This window comes from Salvia hispanica, chromosome 1, assembly GCF_029641045.1.
Source record: "Salvia hispanica isolate PSC_SH4W2 chromosome 1, Shi_PSC_v1, whole genome shotgun sequence".
NCBI lineage: Eukaryota > Viridiplantae > Streptophyta > Magnoliopsida > Lamiales > Lamiaceae > Salvia > Salvia hispanica.
Window position 1 is genome coordinate 30,447,990 of NC_142692.1, and position 10,371 is coordinate 30,458,360.

General features: G+C 43.0%; 1 long non-coding RNA gene across 1 annotated transcript; it reads right to left on the minus strand.

Moving 5' to 3' along the window:
- Positions 1 to 228: 228 nt before the first annotated feature.
- LOC148933598 (uncharacterized) lies at positions 229 to 9,953 on the minus strand. Its single transcript, XR_016134348.1, has 5 exons — positions 8,768 to 9,953; positions 8,318 to 8,383; positions 7,808 to 7,846; positions 2,866 to 5,049; positions 229 to 2,689 (listed from the first exon to the last, which is right to left on the minus strand). It is a non-coding gene; the product is annotated as an uncharacterized LOC148933598 (long non-coding RNA).
- Between the last annotated feature and the right edge of the window lie 418 nt (positions 9,954 to 10,371).

The window sequence follows — 10,371 nt, forward strand, 5'->3', positions numbered from 1 at the left end:
TAACCCAACCCAAAGCAACAAAAGATCAAACACCTAGTGGGTACTAGGCTCTAGATACCAAATGATATGGATCCATGTATTTTGTGATCCATTTCCCAAGGATTACCCATTTAATGATGCTTGATCTAACTATTTTTGTGAGATTGATTTTCAATTTATCAACACTAGACACAAGATAATAAAGATCCAACCAACAAAAATTGAATCTAAACAAGAATGGATGGAAGATTAGGAATGGAAAGCATGTGTATAAAGATGAGATAAGAGAACTACAACCATAGGACCTTAACCAAAAAGATGGAGACAACCCTAGGCAACTTTCATTAGCTCTATCACCCCTTGGCTCCACTACTCAATGGATACACTCCATTGATGCATACCTCTACTTGAATCAATCAAAGATGGAAACAAGCAACCTTCAAAGAAGGAATTGGATACAATCCTCAAAGAGGAAACTCTCTAGGGTAGAAACTTTAATTCAGCCAAAAATCTAAGGAAATGGAATAACATCAAGAGGTTTTTATACTAAGGGTCCACAAACAGAAAGTTGGCCCACAAAATCTAAAAACGGCAGAATCGCCCGGTCGGGCGTTTTTCACAGGCCAAAATGCCCGGCCCGGGCGTTTTCCCTGTCCCCGGGCGAATTTCCACACTGAGCCGGGCACGCGAAACGCCCGGCCGGGCGTCCTCCTCGCGTCCTCAGGCAATTCGCCCGGTCGGGCGATTTTCACATGTGAAAACGCCCGACCCGGGCGTTTCTTCTGAAATCTCCGGCCGGCCCTCGTTCTTCAGCACGATCCTCAACTTTGGCCCATCTGTCCTCTTAGGCTCCTCCCGCTTGGACTTTTGAATGAAAGTTGCGAGTCCATCCCGAAGCCGCCTCGTCATGGCTCTCGTCATAGGTCCACCAAGGGAGGTCGTATCAGGTTGCCTAGGCGGAAATCGATGCTAAGTGGGATGTTTTTCCGGCGATCCTTTGTGACCTTCAACGAGCTTAGGAACTCAAGAGTATACTTCCTAAACGATGGCCACTTCCTCTCAAACATGTACCGGAGGCCGTTCCCATCACCAACATCACATAATGCCCAAAAGTCCTCCGCGATCCCCAACATTTGAAGAGGGAAATCGTGGGGGTACCGCGAAGGCGCCGTCTCTCGCGCCGACAACTTCTTCCACATAGCCTTTTGCTCATCCTAGGCAAGGCTAACGCCATAGTTCTTCGCGTTCTCGGGCTTTCCCTTTGATCCCATATTCCTACAAACGAGAAGTACAACAATTAGAAAGTATACCAATAATGGGAAAATCAAAGGTTCCCCCAATCTTGCACTCTTATAATCAATACCAACGGAGCAACATGTAAGACATGTGAGTGCAAGCTTAGGTGTACAAAACTTCCTAGATGGTAGCGTGGAAACATATAGAACATAAACATCCAAACTAGGAAACACAAATCCTTCCCCCAACGTGAATTCATCCCCCATGCAGAGACGTATCAACAATAAGTCAATATATATCAACAATCTCTATGACTACTCAAGTATTGCAATTCATGGAAATAATAATAGCCTCACAATGCTATGAACATGATTGCAACATAGCAACAAGTATAAACAAGAAGGAATCACTATTCACAAAGCTTCAAAACTATCAACAAAACACAATATCACCATGGAAATCCATAAACAAGCATACACAATCATCCCCCATCATAAAATAAGAACTTCCACCGAAATTTTTTTCCAACATACGCCTAAATCCATGAAAAGAGTAGAACAATGCTCGGAAATTGAGTTAAGATTCATACCTTGTGTTGATTGAGAATTGGAGAGGAAGAACTTTAAACTTTGAAGAGAATTGAAAGAATGATGGTGTGGGTGTGTGAAGTTGGTGATTTATAAAGGTGGGGGTTGTATGCAAGGAAGGAATTTGAGAAGGAATGGGAAAAAGAATGGAAAACTTACCTTTTAAACTGGCATTCCCGTCTCTGGATTGCGCACGGCGGTCCGCCGCACGGGCGTTTAAAACAGCGACTCCTGGCGGGCCGCCGCGGCCCATTCAGCGGTTCATCCGGCCTGCCCTAAGACTAACCTATCCTGCACATGTGAAAACACGTGTGGCGACCGCCGTGTTAAGTGCGGCGACCGCCACACGTAATTTTTTTTTTTTTTAAATAAAAAAAAATGAAAACAAAGAAAATAACTAAATCAACGAAAAAAAATTGGGTTGCCTCCCAACAAGCGCTTTTGTTTTTAGTCGTTAGCTCGACTTGAAGTGGCCCACTAATTGGGCGGATCAACGACCCGAGTGTTGAAAATGGGCATAGGGAGCAACTTGGTCCCTAGCTTCTTCCACCACTTGTATTTCCCCTTATTTGTTTTGATAACATAAATCTCGGGGTCCTCCTTGGTCGCCTTCTTCCTCTTTTGCTTCTTTATCTGCGGGATAGAGGTGGAGGGATTAGTATCATCCTTTTTGGGAGAACGTCTTACCTCTTTTACAACGTAGATGGTGGAGCTAGTATGCTCCTCTGCTTCAAAGGGGTCTCAGGGTTTGGTCAAATCCGTGACCATGACTGCCCTACACTGCTGTTCCATCTTTGTCCGCTTTGCTTCCTCAAACTTGAGCATCTCTCTTTCGATCTTATAGGTGGATTTGCTATGGTTATCGCTAATTGTTATCTCTCCACGACCTACATCAATCAAAGCTTTGCAAGTAGTAAGAAAATCTCTCTCTAAGATTAGACGGACGTTCTTGTCTACTTTCGTGTCAAGCACAATAAAATCGGCGGGAAAAATGAAGTCATCGAATTTCACTAGGACATCCTCAATCATACCAACAGTTTTTATGGACGAGTTATCGACCAACCTAAGTGTTACGTCTGAAGTTTTTAGTGGCCCAATGTTGAGCTTTTCGTAGTACTTCAGTGGCATGAGATTGATGGAAGATCCTAAATCGTATAGGGCCTTGTCAACCTTTCCCTCTCCAATCCGGCATCGGATAATGAATCGGCCCGGATCTCTCTGCTTCACTGCCTTCTCCTTTTGAATGATCTCGCTGCAATGATGTGGTAGCTTAAGGTCGGCTTTTGTCGGCTTTCTCTTCCTCATCACTGCCTCCCTTAATAGCTTCGCATATTTAGGTATTTCCTGCAACGATTCAACTAGAGGAATGTTAGTATGAACTTTACAAAACATGTTCAAAAAATGCTTGAACTCCTCTTCGAGCTTAAACTTCCTCTTTGGTTGAAAAGGTAGCACAATCCCATTATGCCGCACGAGTCCTTGCTGAGAAGGTAGCACAATCACATCACGGCGGGCCGGCGGCGGCTTGGCAGACTCCATTCGACGCTACAGCAGCGGCCCGCTGCAATGGTTGCGGCGGTCCGCCGTCGACCGGGCAGTCCCCAGTTTTCTGCTTTGCCACCCACTTCTTATTGTTGTTATCCACTCGTGCGGCTGCCTTTGCCCTGTCCTCATCCAACTTCTTTTGGATTTACTCCATTTGAGTGTTGATGTTGGCTATGGCAGTTGAGATCGTGTTAATTTCCTGCTCGAGGTTGTTTATTCTAGCTTCGACCACTCCGATCTTGGTGTCATTAACCTTCCTGTCTTGCGTGATTACTTCCAAGATCCTTGTGATCCCTTGGTCATACTTTTCCTCCTTCTTGGCTGTTTCAACTACTCCTCCCTTGCTAACATTAAATCCTGCGGGGGGTTGCAAGTAATTATTGTTAGAATAAGAGAGATTAGGATGAGGTCGGTTTCCATTATAATTATTGAAATTACTGCCCCCCTGGTTAGGGCGATAATTATTGTTGTAATTTCTATTGGGACAGCCTCCTTGCATGTAGTTGATTTCTTCCACTATCGGGGCAGGAGTTTCGGGTTTAGAGACCGCTATGATGGAGGTCGGTGGAATTGGGTCCTCCTTCCTTGATGAATCCAATTGGTCCACCCTAACTCGAAGCTCGGCCAATTCCTTCGCAAAAGAGCTTTCCTCGGCTTCTTCAATTGCAGCTATCCTTTTTAGGCTATGCCTTTCTTTCGACCACCCCCTGCTGTTGGTGGCGAATTCCTCTATTACCACCATGGCTTCCTCACCTGATTTCCTTATGAACCCTCCATTTGCACCTGAATCAAGCATAGCACAAATTTTCTCGTTAAACCCATTATAGAGAATTCCTACGTGATGGTCCACGGTGAAACCATGGTTAGGGCACTTTCGGAGAAGGGCTTTGAAACGAGCAAACGCCTCGTAGAGGGGCTCGTCATGGCCTTGGATGAACTGGAAGATCTCGCTTTAGAGCTTCAAAATTGTGCCCGGTGGATAGTACTTGTCGAGGAAGGCAGCTACAATGTCCTTCCATGTGGAGACCTTTTCTCTGGGCATACATTCAAACCACTCTTTAGCAGAATCAGTTAATGAAAAGGGGAAGAGTCTTACCCTTATGGAATCGTCATCGACACCGTTCAATTTGAGAGTGTTTGAGATCCCCACAAATTTGGAGAGATGGCGATTGGCATCCTCTGTAGCCCTACCTGCAAAAGGAGTTTGCTCGACCCTTTGAATAAGGGGCATGCGTAACTCGGAATTGTTAGTGTCAATACGAGGTCCTTCAGGAAAGGTAATCATATTCCCATGATTGAACATGTTCATCACGGGCTATATTTCCTGATTCTTCTTCTCCAAAGCCTCTCGGGCTGCCCTTTCCGCATCTCTCTCATCCATCAGTAGCTTCACCATTTCCTGCAATTTCTCGATGTTTGTTCGACCACCCATTGTTCCTGATCCTTTTTCACTTCTTATTTGTCTACAAATTCTTTCAAGTTCCAAATCGAGCGGTTCTAGGCTGTACTTTCTAGAGCGCGTTCGCATACAAAACCAACAAGAACCAAAAACAAAAATGAATTAAAAACTAAAATTAAAAACTGAAAGCAATTAAAATCCATAGCAAAAATTATCCGTTTGAAGATATCACTCCAAAGTGAATTGTCTTCCCCGGCAACGGCGCCAAAAACTTGATGCACTTTTTATTAGCAATAAAAATACCTGCAAGTATACAAGGTATATATAGTATAGCTAAAGGTTAGTACCGAATATCGAACACGGGGAAGGCAAACACAAAGTGTCTATCCTATACTAAGACTCAATTACTATCTGGAAAAACAAGTAGGTTTTGAAAACTTTTGGAAAACTAAAAACAATAAAAAGCATAGACCATCTAAAAGCAAATAAAACAAGGAGAAAGACGATAGAGATAAGGGAATCCCAGGGATGTGTGTTCACAGTTATGGTTATACAAAATTCCAACTACAATACCCTAGCACAATTTTTACTTTGAAAGGACGAGTCACCTAGCTTATGCTCATGCGATACAAACGTTGATTACAAAGTTAGGGTTGTCAATCCTAACACGTAACTCCAAAAAGCGCCTAAGACCCTTGAAAAGTCATCACTCTCAATTAACAGTGCCGGTTTAAGGAAAACTAACTGTAGTGTCTACTAAGTGAATCTAACTCGCTAAAACTCTGTCACAGTTATGAAGCAAGTTATATTAAATCATAAAAGATTGTGTCACTCAATCATGCAGCATCAAGAATACTTAGGGAAGAAACAAAGTAAAAACAAAACGGATATTAAATAGAAAAAGGAATTTGTATAACCAAAGTCGTTACTAACACATCCCTAGAATCCTATGAGTTTAGTTACACATAATTGAATAAGCTAAAAACACAGATTGATGGGAAGACAATTTGAACATAAAACTAAAGCAAATAAAACCCGTAGGTTGAATCCTTGTCATTCTTGAAATACTCCTTTTTGATTTCTATAAAGTATTTTGCAAGTAGAAGTTCTCTCTTTTTGATGAAGCTTGAGGTCTTATTTATAGGGAAAAACCAATCCTTGTTGTAGAAGGAAAAAATATGGTAAATCTGGGCGCAAATCTAGGGCTTCTCGGATTCGCCGCCTTTCTCCAGCGGGCCGCCGCACCATGGCCGGCGGTCGCCGCGTTGGAGTCCAAAGAATCTGTTCCCTCGGCGGCGGACCGCCGGATGAGACTTCTTTTTCAAGTGCATTTTTCTGAGGCAGACCGCTGCAGTGATCTGCCCGCCGGGCGCCGGCAGTCGCCGCACACAACCGCGGCGGTCGCCGGTCGCCGTCTGACTCCAGATTTCCAGACTTTGCGTTTTGGCTTCCTTTTTCGGCTCAATTATGCACATTTCCCACAAAACGAACCAAATAATGGTCTTCAAACAGTGCAAAATCCGAGCGTATCAGTTGGAAAGATTGACTGGGAAGCAATATTTTTGCTTTCTAGACGGATACAGTGGATACTTCCAGATATATGTGGATCCTGAAGACCAAGAAAAGACAACCTTTACATGTCCGTTCGGTACTTATGCGTATAGAAGAATGTCGTTTGGTTTATGCAATGCACCAGGCACATTCCAGCGTTGTATGATGAGCATATTCTCAGATTTGTTGGAAGTGTGTATTGAAATATTTATGGATGATTTCACGGTGTATGGAAATTCCTTTGATTTGTGCTTGTCCAATTTAGATCTGGAATTGAGAAGGTGTCAGGAGAAGAATCTAGTCCTAAATTTTGAGAAATGTCATTTCATGGTTCCAGAAGGAATAGTCCTAGGTCATGTGGTTTCTGAGAGAATGATTCAAGTGGATAAGGCTACGGTGGATGTGATCTCTAAGATACCCTACCCCACGAATCAAAAGGAGGTTAGAAGATTCCTGGGTCATGCAGGGTTTTATAGAAGATTCATCAAGATGTGGAGTTTGATTTTGATGAAAGCTGCAAGAAGGCTTTCCAATTGTTAAAGGATAGACTCTTCTCTGCCCCAATAATTAGAGCACCAGATTGGAAGTACCCTTTTGAGGTGATGTGCGATGCAAGTGATTTTGCGGTAGGAGCGGTCCTAGGCCAGAAGATTGACGGGAAAAGCTATGTCATTTTCTATGCCTCGAAGACCCTCTACCAGGCTCAGAAGAACTATGATACCATAGAAAAGGAGATGTTGGAAGTGGTATACTCATTCGAGAAGTTTCGACCATACTTGCTAGGGTCGAAGGTGATAGTTTACACTGATCACGCAACCATTAAGTATCTCCTGGCCAAGAGAGAGTCTAAAACAAGGTTGATTAGGTGGGTGCTACTACTATAAGAATTTGATTGGGAAGTAAAGGATAAAAAGGGGACAGAGAACAGAGTTGCAGATCATTTAAGTCGAATATTCCAAGGGGACACAAACGAAGCTATATCCGATGCCTTCCCCGAAGAACATCTTTATTATCTCTGGAAATCTGCTAGACCTATCAACTGGGAAGCAGTGTTGGCGGTAACAGGTCCAGGAACATCAGACAAAGGGAAGCATCCGTTGAATGCAGAGCCATGGTTCGCTGACTTGGCTAATTACTTAGTCACAGGACAAATGTTAGGTTCCCTAGAAATTTCCTGGGCCCAGAAGATGAAGCTAAGAAGTGAGGCCAGATACTATTTTCTGGGCCGCATTTTCTATGGATAGAAAACACGGTTGATCGCGACTAGGGGAGGATTAATGAAGCGGGAAAGAAAGGGGAAAACAACAAAACTCAGCCCAAGCTCGATATAATAGAAATAGCTCGAATAAAATCGGAGTATCATTTCAACAATCAACAACTCCAAATGAAACTATCTCGACAATACACGAACTCAAAAGAAACAACATTTAGCAGAAGCATTTCGAGAGTAGAATAATGCTATATATGAAGACACAACATATTCCGACCATTTGATAAACATCTTCTTTACCTTTTTACTCAACACCCACCGCGCTCGTCACCGCTCAACCTGCACATTTTTTAAAACAAATGCAGAGCTGAGTATTTGATGCACTCAGTGGACTCATGCCGAAAATATTTTTATAAAAATTATGTATCATGCCATTAACGAGTGACCTCGGGGTTTTAACTTTGAAAGGGCCCGAGTCACTAAAACATTTCACCAACATCATCATCACCATCAACCTCAACATCATCAACACCACCATACCATATCTGAACTACATGACAAGGAATGTGGCCACATTCCAAGTCACTAGACCGGCCAACTCAAAGAGATAGCACACGATCTACTGGGTGTACACCAGCCTGAGTAGGGACTCACTCCCTAGTCAGACCCGAATTCGATTAACCATACATGGCAAAAGCCACTTTAGATAGGTCCCACATCAACACAAAAATATGGCATGACCAACATATTTTGCACCATTTAAAAATAAACATACTTAGGACATAGTCCTTATTTAAAAAGAAAGCCCACCTTGTTTGCTTATCTCCTCAAATCAACTTCATGTTCCGACCTCAAAAGACGTGCACAAAATTCACCCTTTTCAAAAGAACATGGTATGCTAAAATTAGACTTGCAAAAATAACACATATTTAAAACAATGCATGCGTCCTATATGGGGTTCATTTTATCATCGCTCATCCTTAGCATAAATTTGTAAAATTCTTGTATCTTAATTAAAACGGAGATTTAATTAATTTCGTTAAGCTGTCTAGCGATCAAACAACATACCCAACTCACTTCAAGAGCTAAGCTCGCTGCCCCGAAAGCTATGCTAGATCATCAATATATATTCCAACACTTAAATATAAATTATGTCTAAGACTAATTCCCTTTCCCTTCATTTCAAATCCATACTGCTTGAGACTCTAACAAATTAAATACTTTTATCAAACGAGCTCAAAAATCTAAAAGAGAACTCACCCACTCCATTTCCATGTGCTTTTAACAATGATTTAGATGCTCCACCAATCCATTAAATTAGTCTCATTCCTAGAGGAAAGGAATTCCTAGAGGAAAGGAATGCTCGATCAACACATCTCCATTCTCTCTCAATTCTCAATTTCTATTTCACACCACTGCTGCTATCTCTCTTCTAGCTCCAAATTGAAACCCCTAAACCGTCGATTCTCTGTCTTGCTCACGCCATCTCCAAAGCAGACTTCCATTTTTCTCTCTCTAAACTCATCAGTCGACAATATGATGAGAAATTTGCCATTGTCCTTGATTCTCGCCTGTCATAGCAGCCATCGCTGACGCCGTCTGTTTTCATTTCTTTCCCGATTGCTGCTGTTTCCCATTGTCTGCTGTCACTGTACACTGATAGCTCAGGATTCACCAGCAGCCCCTATCTTTCTCTCTTCTCTGTCACAGCGCCGCTGCATTCTTCTTCTCTCTCAACAAATGTCTACCGCTGTCCAATACCATCAACCAAAGTGAACCATCCCGGTCAGAGCCGGCGCCACCGTGCGCTTGTTTCCCTCTGGCTCACACTCCTTCTCCCGGTATAAATCAGCTCCGTCGCCTCTCTTCCTCGGCGCCTCGCTGCCGCTGTTCGTAAGCAGGATTTACTGCTTCTCTTGACTCCGAGGTTCGTTGTGCCACTTCTCCGGTGCTGCATCAAGATCAGCACCCTCACTGCTGCTGCTATCCTACCACCGTGGCTGTGCGCGACCCAGCCCAGAGCCGACGTCGCATCACCGCTGCTGCTTGAGCGTGATGCAAGACCGAAGCCGCCCCATCGTCGCGGTCAGCCCCTGCTCCCCGTCGCTGCTCGCCCTTCCTCCGTCGCAACTCCACATTGGTTTGTGGTCAGTTCCGCCGCTGCCTCTCCGATTTCTCTCCTATTGTCTCTCCTATTTGATCCCAGTTAAACCGTAGGATATGGATTGGTTTAGTGGCTGATTTTATTATGGACATGGATTCCGCTACTTCCTCTCAAACTCTCACTTCTCTGTTCTCTCGGTTGGGAGCTTGAATTTGGTGAAATTAAAAGAGTTATTGGAAGTGATGAACGTGGAATTGGTATACATAAAGACTGAAACGTTTCTGTTGGGATTTGGTTGATATTGTGATATTATTTCCTCTTTTCTCGGTAACGGATATTTGTGGAGGAAGAACGTGATGCTGCGAGATTGATCTCATTTGGCTTGCAGACACACAATTGGGTTCAATAATAAAGAATAAAAATAATACTTTGGGCTCGTAACAAATGGGTCTCCAATTTGGCCCAAAAGAAAATTTGTTTTGGTCCATATCATAAAATTCTTCTCTCTGACAAAAATAACAAAGACGAAAATTTTCCGGGTGCACAAACGACATCCTTTCAAGAACAAATAAAAAGGTAGAAAAATTCGGGGTGTTACAATCTACCCATCTTAACAAAATTTCGTCCCGAAATTTGCTTATGTCCTTCGAAAAAAAATTTATGTTATCCCTCTCATCTTGTTCGTTTAATTTTCTAAATTTGAAATCCTTACTCCGACTGAAATTTTGTCCGCTGATTAATCTCTTCCATGAGTTTGGAA